Source organism: Balaenoptera ricei, chromosome 1, assembly GCF_028023285.1.
Source record: "Balaenoptera ricei isolate mBalRic1 chromosome 1, mBalRic1.hap2, whole genome shotgun sequence".
NCBI lineage: Eukaryota > Metazoa > Chordata > Mammalia > Artiodactyla > Balaenopteridae > Balaenoptera > Balaenoptera ricei.
In genome coordinates, this window is record NC_082639.1 from 23403415 (window position 1) to 23421692 (window position 18278).

An 18278-nucleotide genomic window follows, 5' to 3' on the forward strand; every position below is an offset into this window, starting at 1 on the left:
CTGGGTTGATGGCAGGGGGTGGGGGGATGTAGTGAATGATCTAATATCTCTTCCAAGTAGGGTTTGCAGTTCTGTTAATTCTGCAGTGATGCCCTGATACTCATGTGAGAAGAGATGCAGGGGAGAACACGGTATGAGGTGAGAGTGGGAGATGCGGCCGTGGAGGTAGCAGGATGGAGGAGCTGAATGTTAGGCAGCAGCAGGCCCGGCAGGTGGCCTGGGAGCCTCTAGCCACCCTTGGTCTGTTAGAGCAGTGCCTGGCACATAGTAGGTGCTCAGTAAATACTTTTTGGTTGAGCAAATCAACATCCTTCCCAAAGTGACTCCAAATATAAATCATCATCATCTTCATCATCGTCATCGGTGTGGATATTCACTGTCTTCTAAATCTTTACTTGAAGAATAAATACAAGCTATTTAGAAAACCACTATTTTTACCCATTTGTGAAATGCAAGAGACACTCTCACCTCCCTGCCATCAGATGCTGCCCCAGGTCCCTCTCATATGGTAGTTCTGGAGCTGCTCCAGCTGCAGGCTAAGGGTTTGGACTTTATGTGGAAGATGATGGTGACAGGAGCCATCAGGAAAACCATTAAGCCAGGAGTGAGATGATGAGTTCTGCAAATAAGAAAACACTTCTGGAGACAGCCTGGAGTTTGGAGGCTGAGGCAGGAGACCTGTGCAGAGGCTGTTGGAACAGCTCGGAGAGATGGAGGGGGCCGCACTCTGGCAGGGGCAGTGGGCGCGGGGAGGAGGGCTGGAGAGAGGGAGGACCTGAGCTCAGATGGGAGGAAGAGCGGCTGGACATCTCCTGACACACAGAGGAAAGGCTCCGAGGCTCCCCACGTGCCCGGCACTTGCTTCGCATCACTGCCTCCACTCTTCCCAAAAGCCCCGGGAGGCAGGCACCCCCATAAGCCCACCTCACAGATGGGGCAACTGAGGCTCGGTGAGGTGACAAACACAGTCAAGTTCAAGCAAAGTGGGGGCAGCCAAGCCAGGCTGGGGCAGCTCTGGACCGGGGCATGCAAACTGCTGAACCACCCCTCTGCACCCAGAGAATCTGGGAACGAGCGGGTGACGCCATGCCCTGCCCAGCGGCCGCGGAGAGCTCTGGTCAGACAGCTGTGGTGGGGCGAGCTGCTACATGGGAACAGCCAGTGGGACCAGGGAGGGGGCCCCTGTGGAGTCCTCAGGACCAGACCCTGGGTCCCCACTTGAGGTCTGCAGAGCCCTTTGTGCTGTTTCCCCTTCAGGGTCCTCACCACAGCCCAAGTCCCAGGGATGGGGCCTGGGCTCAGCACGGTCGTTCCAGTGATGGCCGGGGGCCGTGCCTCAGGACAGCTGAGCAGGATAACACCAGCCACGGGGAGAGGCCTTGGAGTCTCTCTCCTGCGCTGGGATCCAGCTCCACAAGGAGCGACGCCCTCAGGATAAGAACCGTGCAGGCCCAGCAGGTGGCTTGCTGGGTGGATAGACGATGTGCAGCCCAGGGAAGTCCTGGGCTCATGTGGACCCATGGCTGTGGGTGAGTGTGGCACTCAGGATGGACCAGGTCACCGAGAGTGAGCGGAGCGCCTGGCACCCGGCGGGCACCGGGTCTCAGTGGTGGGAGGGCTGATCCATCCTTCTTCGGTTCAGCGGGGCTGATCCTCTTGGACTGCTCTGGCCCCCTCGGAGGCAGGTGGGGTTTTCCAACGATCAGCTCTTCGATCATCATCCCTCCGCTTTCCGAAGGAGCTGGGGCTTTCTGTCCTGAGGGAAACAAAGGGAGGACGCAGGTGGCTGGAGACTGGAGGGGCAGGAAAAATGGGAACAGTGCTTGCATCTATAACAGAGAAGCAGGAGGAAAACAGCAGTGTTTTTTTTTGTATGTATTTGTTTATTGGAACTCAGAGGATTTCTGAGTCCTTGTCGAGACAGCTGGTGTCAGGAAGGACATGGTAGAGTGAGGGCAGGGCTTCGTGGATGCGACTGCCCAACTGTGGGAAGGATTGGGGGATGTGCCCCAGTGACCTCTTGGTCCAAAAAGCCCCACTCAGTTCCGGCAGCCCAGTGGGGACGGCCTGGGCCTCGTGCTGGAAGCAGACATTTACTGAGTGCCTGTTGTGCGCCAGGTCCTGTGGATGAAGCAGAAAACCAGGGAGGCCAGGCCCTGTCCTCATGGAGTGCACATGGCTAGCCATTCTCTGCTCCCTCCCACTGCCCATCCCACTGAGTGAACCCCACTCTGGCCTCCCTGCCTCTCCCTCCACTGAGAGAGTATTGACACTGGGGACAGTGCTGTGTCCTGGAAACAGCACAGGGTTGGCAGAGCTGAGTTTCCATCCCAGCTCTGCTGTCAATGTGCTGTGTGACCCTAGACAAGTCACTTCACCTCTCTGGACTTGAGTTCCCTCATCAATGAACTGAGATACACCTGCCTGTCCCTGACCTTGTGTTCCTTAAGCCTCCATTGCTAGTTGACCTCACTCCTCCCTCAGCCGGGAGCTGGGCAAGACGTGACCAGTGGTCTTCCTCTCACCCTAAATTACAACCATCAGTTATAACAGAGGAAGTTAACCCTTAGGTGACTCTGGCACTTGGCAGAGCAAGAATCCCTTGTGTTTCCTGCCTGCAACTGGGAACGTTAGCTTTGCGGCTGCCAGATGACTGCAGGCTGGGGAGAAAGGCAGCCCCTGCAGAGAGACCGAGGCCTCCACTAACCTGACTGTTACTGACCCTTTCCAAGGGCAGTGTTTGACCCTGGATTGGGGATCAAGTGCAGAGAGCCTGGATGGGAGCACTTAGGATGCAAACCACCCTGGAGAGGTCAGAAGAGGGGTGAACCAAGTCCTGGATGGAGGGGCAGAGTGGAATAGGCTCCCAGTCCTGCCACCGTATAGCCACCTTCTAACAAGCCCAGGTCACCCAGAAGATGGGAGGTGGTGGAGTCTGCAGTCTCTGAGGGCTCTAGGAGGACACCCAGTGAAAGCACACCCTGGGCATCCTTGGAGGGAGCCTCATGGGCCTTGAAGTTCATCAAAGCCCCTTGACTTCCTCCCCATTACTTTGCACTATGGGAAGCAGAGAAAATAGTGCCTCTTCACTGGTAACTCTCAATGTCACCATGAGGTGGCTGACGGTCTTGGAACAGGAGCTGCCATGAACGAAGGCAGGCAAGGAGCTGGAAGACCAAACCCCGAGAAGGAGATTCCTGAGTCCTGGTTTCCAAGCCCTCTTGGTGTCCTCTGAGACCCAGGAACGTGGATGTCAGGTAGAGGCAGTGAAAGAGCAGCCTGTGGATCTGCAGAGATGGGGACCAGCAGGGGCTGGTTCCTGCTTCTCTGCCTTCCCCTCCAGCCACTGGGCAGGTGCTTAGCGTGCACCTGTCCTGTGCCAGGCACTGAGCCAGGTGCTGGGGATAGAGCTGTGGGTGAAACAGACCCTGTCCCTGCAGTTGTGAAAATGATAGTCCATGACGGTCATGTCCCTGACACAACATGAAAGCATGGGGAATCTCAGTTGGGATCAGGGCTCCAGATTCGGGGGTCATGGCATTATGGGGATGGGTAATTAGGGATGGAGGGTCAGCTGTCACTCATGGTTTTCTGCCTGCATCCTTCCCCTCCATTATCACCACCAACACCATCATCATTATTATCACCATTATCACTTGTATTGTCCTTGTTATCATCATAATCATCACTATCTTCACCATCATCTGCACCATTATCATCATCACCAACATAATTACCACCATCATCATTATCATTACCGCCACCACCGTCAGTAGTACCACCATCACCATCACCATCACCAATGCCATCGTCATCACCATTGTCGTGGTCATCACCATTTTCTTTACTACCATGTTTATCATTACCACGGTCACCACCACCACCATCATCCTCATCATTACCATTACCATTATGATCACAAGCACCATCATCACCACCAGTACCATAACCATATCATCATCGTCATCGTCATCATCACAGCTCCCCCACTGAGCCCTTGTTGTATGAGGTGTTGTGCAATGAAGTACTTCATGATAAGACCTCATGACCTGCCCTCCTCCAACACCCCCAAAGGCAGGTATTATTATTCTCCCCTTGCAGAGGAGGAAATGCAGTTCAGGGAGGTGAGATGGGGGACCCAGAGGTGGGCCCAGGCCCCCACGCTCCAGCACAGAGCTCTCTCCTCCAGGACCTCCCTCTGGGGGTGCACAGAGGTCGACCACCCAACTGCCCCACCTCAGGAGGGGTGTTGGGGACGGGGACTCAGACGGTGGGTCTGCAGCCCAATGTGCCCTGCCTCGCCGAGCCCGACACATTCCTCGGCGGGGGGAGGGGTGCGGGGGGCGGTGAACAAGACACCGGGCCCTGTGAACGCAGCTCAGAGTCTCTGCCTCCGTTGGGGCCCAGCCTCTGGCTTCACCTCTGTTTCCTTCCCTGTAACTACCCGCCCGGTCTGACCCCTGCTGAGGCTCCCACCCCAACCTTCCCCCGACCTCCACTCAGATATGCCCCTGCTGCCACCCTCAGGGCCTTCTCCTCTGTCACCCCAGGTGACACGCCCATCCCAGACCCGGGACTTCACCGGGTGGCTCGCCAGAAGCCAAGCTCACCCCGCCCCCTCAATGGGAGACTGGATGGCAGCCCCCTCCCCGGGCTCTCCCAGTCCAGCAAGTGTGGCCAGAGTGATGGGGGGGCCCCTTCTGCCCCCATCAAGGGCGATGGCCCCATTAATAGAGGTCCTTGTTTGAACACTCTCTTGCTTCTCCCACTGAATGGCTTCTTCTACTTTAAGGAGATAAAAATGGACATGGATGAGACAGGGCAGAGAAAATCAATAAGAAATAAAAGTTAACATGGGAGCAAATGTGTTGTTTCAACCACAGAAGGAATTGAGGAGGTGTCTGAGGACTGAGATGCGCCAGTGACACACCTAAGGGCCTGTGAGCCTGGGGGAGACTCAGCCTTGGGGGTGTGTTGGTCAGGGTGGGGATGAGTGTGAGTGTGGGTAGGGGTGTGTGTGGGGGGTGGAGAGTGGGCTCAGGGGCTCTACCCACTGCCCACTGGGTCCAGGGTCTCCTCAGGAGCCCCTCACAAGCCGAGGCAGTGGTGGAAGGAACTGAATCAGAAGCCCATGTGTCCTCCAGCACCTGTCTCAATGTATTCATTCACCTGGCCAGTAGGCATTTATTGAGCACCTGCTATATGCCAGGTTAGCATAGCACAATGGTTAAGAGTGTGAGCTCTGGGATCTGACTGCCTGGGCTCACAACTCATCTCTGCCATTTGCCAGCTGTGTGTCCCAGGGCAAGTGACTCAGCCTCTCTGTGCCTCAGTTTTCTCATTTGCAAAAAAAAAAAGTGATGTTAATATTAGTACTTATCTTACAGCAATGTGATAAGAATTGAGGGAGACAATTCACGCAAACTGTTTAGATCGATGTCTGCACATGGTGAGCTCTTGATACATTTAACAATTTTTCCTATTGTACCAGGCCCTGCACTGAACAAAGCAGCCTCAGTCCCTTCCCTCATGGGGTAGGGACCATGAACTTCATTTTAACCCATGAATAAATTGCATTTTGAGAAACTTGGACAGGATGGATAGGTTAACTGTCTTACCCAAGGTCACCCAGATAGTCAGTGTCAGAGAAGGGACTTGTGTACAGGTCTCTCTGTATCAGTTATAACTGTGTTTAACTGTAAGTAACAGAGACTTTGTCAAATAGCGGCTTGAGAAAACAGCGGCTTGTTTTTCTCACCGGAAGAGAGGTTCAGATGTGGGTGACCACTGGCCCTGGTTCAGCTGTTCATGATGCCACACAGGACTCAGGTTCTTTCTGCTCTGCCATCTTCAGTATATGTGGCTTCTTGTCCTTCAGTTGGTAGCCTCATGGTCATGAAATGACTGCTGTAGCTCCAGCCAGACATCATGTCTGGATAGCAGGCAGGAGGAAGGATTCAGGCAAAGAGCAAGAGAGTTGTATCAACTGAGACTGTCTCTTTTATTTAGAAAAAGAAAGCTTTCCTAGAAGCCTCATCTAAGAGGGATTTGCTTCTATTTCATTGGGTGTAAGATAGCAACTCCTAGACCAATTATTGGCCAAGGAGATGAGATCACCATAGCTGGTTTAGGCCAATCAAAACCACTCCTCAGAGGTGAGCTGGGAACACCCTCTCTGGTTACAAGGGATCCCTGCCACTGCCGGCCACAGCCTGAGCAGATGAGGGTATATTGGTGAGTGATGAATGGGGCCAGACACACAGTCTAACTGCGGGGACACACTGCCAGCCTGACATTCTTTACCCCTCAGTCAACGTGCAATGAAGCCCCGGACTGGGCCAGGCCTGAAGCCAGGGGCTGGGGCTGCAGAGTGATTTTGAGCTGTGCCTCTGCCCTCAGGTTGCTCCCAGTCAGATGGGGGAGGCAGATGGACAATTGGGTGGTTCCATTCTGGGTGGTCAGTTGCATGAGGACGGGCACGTGGGGCTGTGGGAGCTCTGGGCAGGCAGGGCAGGCCTCCCTTGAGAAGGGCCATTGCTGTAGAGACCTGGAGGCCCCGGGGGAGGTGGTCGGTGAAGGGGGGCTCTCAGGGCAGAGGGACCGGCTCGTGCAAAGGCCCGGGAGAGAGTAGGGGAGAGACACAAGTTAGCAGGGTGGCAAGTGGGTCTGTGTGGCCGAGGCAGGTCGTGGGGGTGACGAAGGATTGAGACGATGGAGGGGGCAGTGGGGGCTGGGTCCCAAGGGGCCTCAGGGGCCGCGAGAAGGGACTTGACCTTGACCCCGAGTGCAGTGGGAGCCCCGGGGGACAGGAAGCCCTGGAGAGATTTGGTGGGCTGTGTATTTTAGAAAGATCATGCGGCTGCTGTCTGGAGGGTGGGCTGGCGCGGGGGAGGACATGAAGTGAACAGATTAGTAGTGGTTTTGTGCTAATACTTCATTAATTAAGTGTCGTAAATACTTTGAAACCTGGACATTTAATGTAGATTTACAAGGACAGTTTAGATTTATATGACCAGTTATCATGCATTAAGTATAGAAAATGCCAGTTGGTTCTCATAGAAAACGTTCTCGAAGCGTAAAAAGAGACCTCTGTGAACTTGAATTTCCCTCGTGTGGAGGTTGAGCGCTGACGGGATTGTGGGGCTGTCACTCCTCATCTCAGGTCTCCTCTTGGGGACCGTGGTGTCGCTTGCCCCCCACCCCTGGTGGTTATTTAATCATATGCAGACGGGCTCCAGGAGGTGCAGAGTTAGTGCTGAAGATGCCACGGTGGGCGGGTCCGGAGCAGCCGGAGAGCAGAGAGCGCGGGGCAGCAGGGGCGGTGGAAGTGCCCAGGATGGGAGTCTGGAGCCCTGGGTTCTGGGCTGAAGCTTGGCACTGCCTGGCCTGTGACCTTGAGGCACTCACCCCACCTCTGGGCACTTTAGACTCCAGAGCTCAGAACCAGGAAAGGCAGGGCTGGTGACCTGGACCCCTGCCGGCTCTGACATTTGGTGGGTTTTGTCCCACCTGCGCGAGGGGATGACCGCTTGGTTCCCATCTGCTGATGGCTGCTATAGCCGCAACTTCCCTATCTGTTTTGCTCTGTCACACACACACCTCCTTAGGGCCCATCTCTCCTCAGAGAGCTATGTGGCTGTGAATTGTTCTTAAGTGACACGGACAGTTTGGATTGGAAGGAGAGAAAGAAGGGGGATCTGGCTCTTTGGTGATGTTTGGGGAATGAGTAAACGGAGGAGTGAAGGGTGGGTGGGCTAGTCAGCCACGTCTGGGAGGTGTGGCAGCAGCAGGCAGGACCCCAGTCCCAAAGGAATGGAGGCAAGGACAGAGATACTGGGGACACAGCAGCAGCCCTCTTCCCAGAGCTTGCGCCCAGGTGGGCAGGGTCCTGGGGGAGTAAGTAGGGCCACCAGTCCGTGTTGCAGGCGGGACCCAGGCAGTGGCCAGGCTGGCAGTTAGGGTCAGTCCGGGCCCCTTGGAGGGCAGCTTTCTCACTTTGTGTCAGCACCTGCACCAGGCAACTCAGGAGTTCTGCTGTGAGGCCCAGATGCCCGCAAGTCCAGGTGCAGGCAGAAAGCTCAGATATCAGGGCCCTGGAAAAGATGTTCATTCAATGATTCATTCATTCATTCATTCACTGTTGGCTCTGGGCCAGATGCTGTAGGCACTGGGACACAGAACTGAGGAGGCAGCCACGGTGTCCTTTCCTGGGTCCGAGGGATCCAGGCAGAAGGTGATGAGCAGGGGAAGGGGGAAAGGAGAGAAGGGCTGACGTGGGGGTGCATGGGGACCTTCCCTGGCCCTGCCAGCAGGAAAAGCCCCAGGTCCCGGTTCCCAGCAGATCCCGTCCTGCTGGCACCTCAGGGTCCCTCCCACCCCCAGCCCCTGCCGTAGAACATGAGACCTCAGGGGTCTGGGCTCAGTCTCCATGCACAGGGAGCAGCCTGCAGCCCCAGGTCAGGGCCAGTGGACCCCATATTCTGCTGCAGGATAATAGTTAATGAGTCATGTTGAGGGGTGTGCTGGCCCTGCCACCCCATTAACCCAGCTCACCTGGAGACACACGCTCAGCTGCACACAGGCCTGACCACTAACCCAGCTCACCTGGAGAACGCACACACTCAGCTGCACACAGGCCTGACCACTAACCCAGCTCACCTGGAGAACACACACGCTCAGCTGCACACAGGCCTGACCACTAACCCAGCTCACCTGGAGACACACACGCTCAGCTGCACACATGCCTGACCACTAACCCAGCTCACCTGGAGAACACACACGCTCAGCTGCACACAGGCCTGACCACTAACCCAGCTCACCTGGAGACCACACACGCTCAGCTGCAGACAGGCCTGACCACTAACCCAGCTCACCTGGAGACACACACGGTCAGCGTGCAGACAGGCCTGACCACTAACCCAGCTCACCTGGAGACCACACACGCTCAGCGTGCAGACAGGCCTGACCACTAACCCAGCTCACCTGGAGAACACACACGCTCAGCTGCAGACAGGCCTGACCACTAACCCAGCTCACCTGGAGAACACACACACTCAGCTGCACACAGGCCTGACCACTAACCCAGCTCACCTGGAGAACACACACGCTCAGCTGCACACAGGCCTGACCACTAACCCAGCTCACCTGGAGACACACACGCTCAGCTGCACACAGGCCTGACCACTAACCCAGCTCACCTGGAGACACACACGCTCAGCATGCAGACAGGCCTGACCACTAACCCAGCTCACCTGGAGAACACACACACTCAGCTGCACACAGGCCTGACCACTAACCCAGCTCACCTGGAGAACACACACGCTCAGCTGCACACAGGCCTGACCACTAACCCAGCTTACCTGGAGACACACACGCTCAGCGTGCAGACAGGCCTGACCACTAACCCAGCTCACCTGGAGACACACACGCTCAGCTGCACACAGGCCTGACCACTAACCCAGCTCACCTGGAGACACACACGCTCAGCGTGCAGACAGGCCTGACCACGCACATGGAACCAGCCAGGCAGAGTCATAAGCCCCCCTGTGACAATGACAGAGGCAAATGGGGCAGGAGGAAGAGCAAGCACAGGCTTGGGGGGCACACACCCTGGCTTAGCCACTTACTGTGTGACTTTGAGATGAGATGCTTCACCTCCCTGAACCCCCATTTCCCCATCTGTAACATGTGGGTAATAATCCACCTTCTCTCACGGGCTTATTCTGCGGATGGTACCGAACCGTTTATTCTGAGTTCATTCATGCTGTCTTGTTTTGTCTCGTTCCCCTCTCTTTGCTTAGAGAGGTGATCCTGGACCAGCCCCTCTGCCTCTCTGAGCCTGTTTCCCCAGCTATAAAATGAGGGAGTTGAAAAAATAATCCCTGCGGGTCTGTCCCCTCTGTGTCCACATCAAGTGGGGAATCTGGCAACCAGTCAAACTGCGGGGGCAGAGGTTTCCAGGGTCTTTAGGGCAAGGGAGCTGGTTGGGGGGTCATGACTGCAGGCTTCTGAATCTGTGGAGATGGAAGGTTGGCCTCACCCTGTATTGGCTGTTGCCTTGGGCAAGGTACGTCCTTTCTCCGTGCCCTGATTTCCTCACCTGAGAATGAATCTATCTCAGGAAGTTGGTGTGAAGATCAGGGAGGTGATGTCTCTGACACCCTGAGAATGGCACCTGGCACATCGTAAGACTGGCTGTTGTTATTACATTCATCGTCTTCATTACCTGTCTCTGGCTCTACACTGATGCCCAAAGGGGGAGGACCAAGCATCTCCTTAGATCACTCAGGCCATGTACAGTGCCTGGCACTTTGTCAGTGTGTGAATCTGCTGTAATAAAATCATTAGCTGTTATTACTCATAACTGCCTCTTTCTCTTTTAATAGCATGTCGACTCCATGTGTGCAGGGACCACATCTGTCCTATTCTGAGTGATTAGCACAGTGTCTGGCACAAGGTAGAGGCTCAGTAAAAATTGTTAGGTGATTAAATGATGAGTTCTGTTCCCCCTGCAAAGGTAGAGGTGAGTCTCAGAGGGTAGCAGAGAGCAGGCCAGTGTTGGAGGAGATGGCAAAAGCTTGGATGAGAAATTTTAAAATCTAAGTGATTCCTGTCTCAGGGCCTTTGGCTTAGAACACTCTTCCCTTGGGTCAACTCAAATGCCACCTCCTCTGAGAGGCCTTCCCTGACTACCCCTCTAATGCAGAGTAGACCCCACCCTTCCCCCACTACACAGACCCATTTTATCTTCTCCACAGCACTTCTCACCACCAAAGGATGCAAATTTCTTGTTTACCTGTTCACTTGCTGTTGCTCTCGGTGGAATGTAAGCTCCACAAGGGACTTTCTTATCCACTGGTGAATCCCCAGCACCTGGTGCAGTATTGGGCACATAGATATCTGCTGACTAATTCCTAGGTTGGGCCTGAAGATCTGTGATGCTTATGTCCCTTCCTTCCTGGGGCTCTAGTGGATCCTCTCCCACCTGTCACCTGGGGTTGCTCAGGGTTTAGAATTGGGGCAGAACTGAACCATGAATCAGCGACCCATTACCTCCCACTGACCACCCGCATCATCATCATCAACAATATCACCACCACCGTCATCATCAACAGTATCAACACCACCATCCTCATCATCAACAATATCACCACCATCATCATCAACAACATCACCACCACCATCATCACCATCATCATCGCCATGGAAGAGCCACCCTTGATCAAGCACCGAGGGAAACAGCCATGAAGAGATTTGAACACATCTACTTACTGGTCCTCACCATCACCCTCTGAGGATGTTCTCCTATAACTGACTCCAATTTATAGATAAGGAAACTGAGGCTCAGAGAAACTTGTTCAAAGTTATGCACCCAGGTGGATAGGAATCCAGGGCTGTTGGATCCCAGAGCTCATAGTTTTAACCATACATGATGTCAGCTCCTGTCTGTGTGACTGGAGTCAGACCTCAGCAGACTCTTGGACCCATCAACATCAGTGACCATCTTTCTCCAACCCCATGGTCCATATGGGGAAACTGAGACCAGAGAGGGGAAGGGACTTGCCCAAGGCCATGTTCTGAGCCAGGAGCAGAGCTGGGCTTAGAAACCAGTTCTCCTCTCCTGTCTCTCTTCCTTTCTTCCCCATACTCCTGCCCAGGACATGACCTCTGAGCCCCTCAAATATTCCATTCATTCCACAAAGTCCTATGAACACGCATGCCCTGCCCTGGGCTCTGTCCCATGAGAGGGTTCAAGGAGGGGCCAGATGGAGATTTTTCCCAAGGACCTTGGTATCCAGAGGTGACCACTCACACGGCTAATTAATCCTGGCTCCAGACCCACCGTGGAACGAGCTTTCACAGGGAAACATCCAGCAAGTGGCAGGGAGGTCAGGAAGCCACGGTGGCGGGGTTAGACTCCAGGGCTCAGGCCCAAGCGTCAGGGTCTGATCAGAAGCAGGCGGTAGAGCAGAGGCACGGCCACCCCTGAAACTCGAAACACACCCAGGACAGATAAACTCAGGGGCTCGCGGGCCTGGAAGGCTCACCTTCGGAGGTGAACACACCACGTGGTGTGCAGGAGGTCGGTCATCCGGGGGTGCACGGCGGCTCTGGACTGGGGCAGCAGGTGTCCAGGCCCCCTGGAGTTGGGAGCAGCTCCAGGACCTGTAGCCCAGCCCCCTGCGGCTGTGAGCCCCTGACTCTGCCCCTCAGATGGGGGATGGGGAGCCGCCCTCTGCCAGGGTCTGCAGCCTCCCCCTGGGCTCGGGCAGAGGGGAGCAGCCGCGCTCACTTCATGGTGGCCCAGGAGCCCCTGGCAGTAGACTGGCCCCAGGGGCCCGGTTTCCCCTCCGCGGACACACCCAGGCTTTCGGTTGAGCTTTGGAAGTGAACACAGCACATTGGAGTGCCAGCACCTCCTGTCACTAAGAATTTTCCCCGGGCCCGTCAGCTAATCTCACTGACCCCCCAGTTCCCATTTGCCAAACGAGTTCAGGACACCTGCCTCCTAGGCTGCCCTGAGGATGAACAAGAAGATGCTGTCGCCTCCATCACAGAACCATCATTTCTTGTGTTGATAATTCGTATCTTTCTCTGAATCCTCCACGCAAGGAAGGTGCTGTCACTGTCCCCTCTACTGACGAGGGCACCGAGGATCTGCCGGGTGAGGTGTACACCTCAAGTCCACGGCCATGAGCGGCCCGGCCAGGACACAGCCCAGCCTCCTGCAGCCCTGCCTGCGCGTCCCCCTCCCGCTGCCACGTCCTCCTGCAAAGACAAAATGCCCATCGTTAAGAGACCTTGTTTTCAGCAGAGCGAATGCAGAGCTTTTGGACACATGTAGAACCAGGCAGGGCTTGGTCACACGCAGCTTTTTTGATGGTCCTTGTTTATGTACCCAGGCCAGGCAATCTGGTTACATGTGTTGAGATGTTGCTTGATGTGGCTTGATGGTCCCTCTGTGAGGGGACAGATTGTCCTAACATATTGTTGGTGGGGGAGGAGAAGGAGAGAGATAAAGAGAGAGAGAAAGACAGAGACAGAAAGACAGAGAGAGAGAGAGAGAGACAGAGGGAGAGGGACAGAGAGACAGAGAGAGAGGGAATATGCACAGACTTACGTGTCAGGACATCATGAATATTGAAATGAACTGCTTTTTGCGGTTCTAGGATGTCCAAGGGATTTTTGAAAAACAAGATCCCTCAGTAGAGAGAGGAGGGCACGTGCAGGTTTGGAGCCTGCATAGCACAGGGACCCCTGCAGAGCGTGTGGGCAGGGGGACCCCGTGCAGGCAGCAGGAATTATTGAGTCCAGGTGCGGAATGGCCGCGTGTGAGCAGAGGAGAAACGCCTGTTCCTGGGAACCCGCTGCCCACACAGCAGTGCGGTCATGAAGGCCCTGGAGGCCAGGTCTGCACTGACAAGTGACCAGAGTAACTCAGCCCAGTGCAGAGGCGGGATTCCCAGCTCTTAAGGGGCTCACAGACTAATGCGTGAGGCAGAGAAATAGACAAGCACAGAGCAGCGTGGTTAAGAGCCATCATGGCACCGCCAGTGTTTATTGAGCATTTACAATGTGCCAGGCCCTGGGCTTTGTTATTTTCATGCAGGGCAGTCCTGCCCCAGGACTACTTTGTCTGCACTGGGCTTGTGTTCTCGTCCCACTCTTGCCCCACCAAACTGGCCAGGGACTGATGTACCTGTCTGCTTTTCACACATCTGTGCTGAACATGGAGCAGCTGCTGAAAAATCTGTGTGTCAGGGGGGACTGTCACCTCCGCCAGGGCACAGGTGCCAACCTCAGCTATCACCAGCATCACTCATCCCTCCTTTGACCTTCCGTGACCTGCTTCCTCTCCCTCTAGGATAGTTCCAGGGCCCTACCTTTCTCAAAATCTGCTTCCAATCCCAGCCCTGTCACTGGCTCAGCTTCCTATAGCCCCTTCAGTATTGGAGGAAGAGGCCATGGGGCACCCCTTCCCCCTTTCCTCATTGACTTATCCTCACTCATCAGGGGCCCTCTGCTGACGTAAGACCAGACCCAGTACCTTCCACCGGATCCCGCCTCCTTCCATCGCTGCGGAAACTCTTGGCCATCTCCTCTCTTCCCATTTCTTGAGCTTCCTCAACCCACCACTTAAATTCCCTGTGTACAAGCTACTCAAACCTCTCCCATCCTTGGCCTGAAAGTAAACTCTTCTCTTCATAATCCCAAGCCCCTTGAGCCGCTGCCTTCTTGCCTTATCAGCAGCTATTATCTAGAGGAATTATCTCAGTTCTCTTTTTCCGTTTTTGTCTTCCCTGTTCCAACTGCCTGGATAAGCCATTGCCCATGCCCACTTCAGCTGGCCAATGCCCACTGATTCTTCCAGATCCAGCTCAGATATCACCTTTTTGAAAACATTGCAGCAGACGCTGCTGCTAGCTCAGCCAGGTCCCCTTGGCCCATCCTGGGTTGTTCCGTGGCATCGTCAGTTCCTGGCTTGCTGTCGGCTTCCCTCCTAAAACGTCCACTGATCTCTTCTTCCCAGAAGTGCACTTTCTCCAGCACCTTGGAAGCTTGCTCATCTGTGATTCAGCGTCTAAGTGGAGGGAACTTAACACATCCCAGGAGCGGCCCTCGCACTGTAGGGGATGAGGGTCAGTGGATTAAAAACCAGCCTCCCCAGCCACCAGGAGGACAGTTCTGAGGTGTCCTCATGCAGTTCCCCAGAAGTCCCCAGTGGGACTGAGCCCGGTGGTCCACAGAGGTACCCACTCATGGATGCTCCCTTTGTTGGCTTTGCTCCCTTCCCTGCATCATTCTTTACAATCCCTCACTGTGCTCCCTGGAATTGCCTCCCAAATAAATGACCAGAACCCATGTCCTTTTCTTGGGGGGTCTGTCTCGGGGGCACCCACTCTAAGATAGACGCCTGCCCCACTTGACCTCCAAGGAGACCTCCTCTTGCTCTCTGATGCCCACTAGGCATTTCTGTGTCCTGGCCCAGACTGTGAGCACCTTGGTAAAAACAGGCTCTTATCATCTCTGTATCCCCGTCACCAAGCACAGGCCCTGGAAAATAGATGGTTATTAAATGTTTGTCAAGAGAGTGAGGGAGTGAATGATTGAACGGATATGTGAAAAGTGAGTCTCAAAGTAATATAAGCGCCCTGGCCAGACCCAGAAGGCAAGTTACACCAACGCATCTGGTCCTCTCAAAGCTGACCTTCACCAACAGCAGAAGGTCTACTGTTGCACGCCCTGCCCAACTCAGAGACCTTTTACTCTGCTCACTAACCCTCTATTCTTCTCTCCACAACATGGTCTGCTCCGGATAGCCCAAGGCATTCTCCTGCCAGGAAAAGTCTTCTAAGCTTCCAGCCTCTCTGTGGGAGGTTCCGACTCCAGTTAAGTAAAAGTTAGAGGAATCCAGTGAAATGCCATTATAATCTGACTTAATTCAATGCCACCTCCCAGCAGATGTCACTTTAGAGGGATGGATTTATCTCAGCTGGACTTTGGAGCTTATCCAGAAGCACACAGAAGGACCATCTATTTGCAGCCAACGATAATAGCATTGAGGAATGATCATTTTAACAAATCAGTTTATTTGGCTGGAACGCATCCATGGAGGTTTGCAGGAGGAGCAATTAAAATTGTTGTCGTAGGATTGAAGTGGCTGCTTCCAAGCCAAGGGTGGTTGAAAAGCGTTTTTTAGCCTTTTATTCCCTGGGGAGGAAGGGACACTGAGCATATCCCCAATGCCTGGGGCACTCAAATGCTGCATCCGTATCCCGCAAACAATTGTTTTACAATGAGAAAAAAGGCTTAGAAGGGATAAGAGTGACCTAAGTTTCTACTGCATGTTGGTGGTGGAGTTTGGAATCTGTATCTGAATCTGGACAACTCCACCCTCTGATTTCTCTGAAGAGCAGGTGGGGTGGGAACCATGCTGAGATCCACGAAACATCCTGGGCTGGTTTGTGGAGTTAGAGACATTGGCCTAGGGAAACTGGGGTCTTCCAGCTCCAAAAATCTATGACACTCTTGGTCTCAGTTTTCACATCTTTCAAGTGGGTACAATGCTCTACCTCCTAGGATGCTGTGAGGATGAAGTGAGGTCCTGAAGAAGCTCCTTGGTACAACTGTATGGAAGTAAGCCCTGGAACAGCACTTACCGTCACTCACACACCTGCAGCGAGGTGGATTGAGGGTAGAGCTAGGTGCACATATGAGTTGCTACACAGAGTAAAGGAGAAACAAATGTATCACTCCCCTCTAGTCTGGTAGTTCTAAATTAAGAAGGGATCTCAGGGTGAGCTATACTCTCAGGTGGGTCTCTGAGACCAGGTCCCCTCACTGTTTCTACCTGTGAGATGGAATTTCATATTCAGTCTTCTAGTCTGAGGGCCTTGGCAGTTTTGGGCTGTGAGCAAAGATCAAGGTGGGGAGGGAAAGAGAAAAAGAAGAGGAGGAGGAGGAGGGGAAGAGGGAGAGGAGAGGACAGGCTTCTTTCTCTGGTGCAAAATGTCAAAAGTGTGGGCTCTGGATATGGAGACACCTGAGACCAAAGGCTGGCTCCACCTCTCACTGGCTGAGTGAGTAGGGGAAACTTCCTCAGTTTTAATCCTCAGTTTTCACGTCTGTTAAGTTGGGAATGAAAATGTCACCTCTCTCGTCGCAAGGCACTTAGCACCACATTTAGTCCAGGGTAAGTTCTCAATACTCGGTGGCCAACAAAGGCAGTGGCAAAGCAGGAGAAATTACTGCAAATCTACAAAGTGATGTGTCTTCAGGGGGAGACTACAATATCCATCCTGCTGACCATGAAGACAGGAAGACAAACAACTTCTTCTTGCAGATAAAACAGATAAATTTGCCCAGGTGGAGAGAGATGGGGACAGGCCCAGAGACCCAGGCCATACACAAGAGGGAGTGCAGGTAACAACTTTTTAATTACGTTAATAAGAGCAGGGATTCTTTGCATCTACCCAACAGCAATTATATTAGTGTAGAGAATAGTTATGAACTCATGTGTTACTGGTGATTCTAATAATTATTATAATAAGAAGTTGAAGGGAAATTCCATTCTAATAGATCAACGTCCCACCATGAGCAAATGAGTGTCATGTGGATAAACAGTGGGTAAGATGTTAATGAGATGGGAGAGGGGGTGAAGCGGCACCCTTTGACCATGTGCAAACACCCTGGGCACTCACTGGGGTGGGCATCAATATCAAATGAGGTACAGCAGGTGAAACAATATCCCCCAAATCCCAGGGTGGGTGAGTGGAGCCCAGATTCAAACCCAACTATCTGAAGCTGAGGCTCTGACTCATTAAAACCGGCCAGGTCCATGTCTTCAGGTTGGACCTTCCCAGGCCTCCCAGGCCCAGGAGATTGGGAGACAGAGCAACCGGGGACCAAGTGGTACGGATGGCTGGGGTGAGGGGACCTTCCCTGCAGTCCTGATGGGCATAACCAGGGACATGTGTGCAAGGCCAGAAAGCTAGAAATGCAAAAGCATATTTCCATATGAGTTATAATATCCTTAGGACATAGAGTGTCCTGGTTGGAAAAGCCTTTAGGGATGACCTGGTGTAGCAATCTTATTTTAAAGGTGAGGAAACGGATACTGGAGGGAGTGACTTGCTCAAGGTGATGAGGTGGTCCTGGGGTCTCAGAGAGGAACTAGACCCCTGGATCCCTGACCCCTCCCCAGTTCTGTCCCCACAACAGCCTAATAATGACTTTTTCTACATGGTTGTAATTGTGTAGTGGTCTTGATAAAGTGCTGCCTCGATGCAGTGGGTTGGGCCAGGTGAATTCTTTGTGACCCGGGGTGGAGGGGTTTACTTTGGTGCCATTACCTGAAAGTTACCAGGTCTCCCCCCCCCACTGATCTCTCTTAAGCTGGTTCCCCTAGAACCTTCTCCAGGAAGGCAGATTCTGTCCATGGTGCTGAACTGGGATCTGTCTATTTCAACAAATGAGTGCTGGTATAAAGTCCTTCCCAGCTCAGTCCTTCCCCTGACCTCTCCCCGCTTCACCACTGTCCAACTCAAAATAATGTTGCTGTTTGGGACCTCTGGCTCATATGATGGGAGTGCACCTCTTACCTCTGTTTGGCTCTGCCTACTGCCTTCCTCCCCAAGAGCATCAGTGAGGGTTCCCAGGGCAACCTGTTAAATGTTTGTTGCTATGGAGGCCTTTGCCACTCTCTAGTTAGTTCTTCTCTAGCATGGATCCAGTTCAACCCTTTGTGAATCAAGTGTGGGGACTTTAATAGTATATTC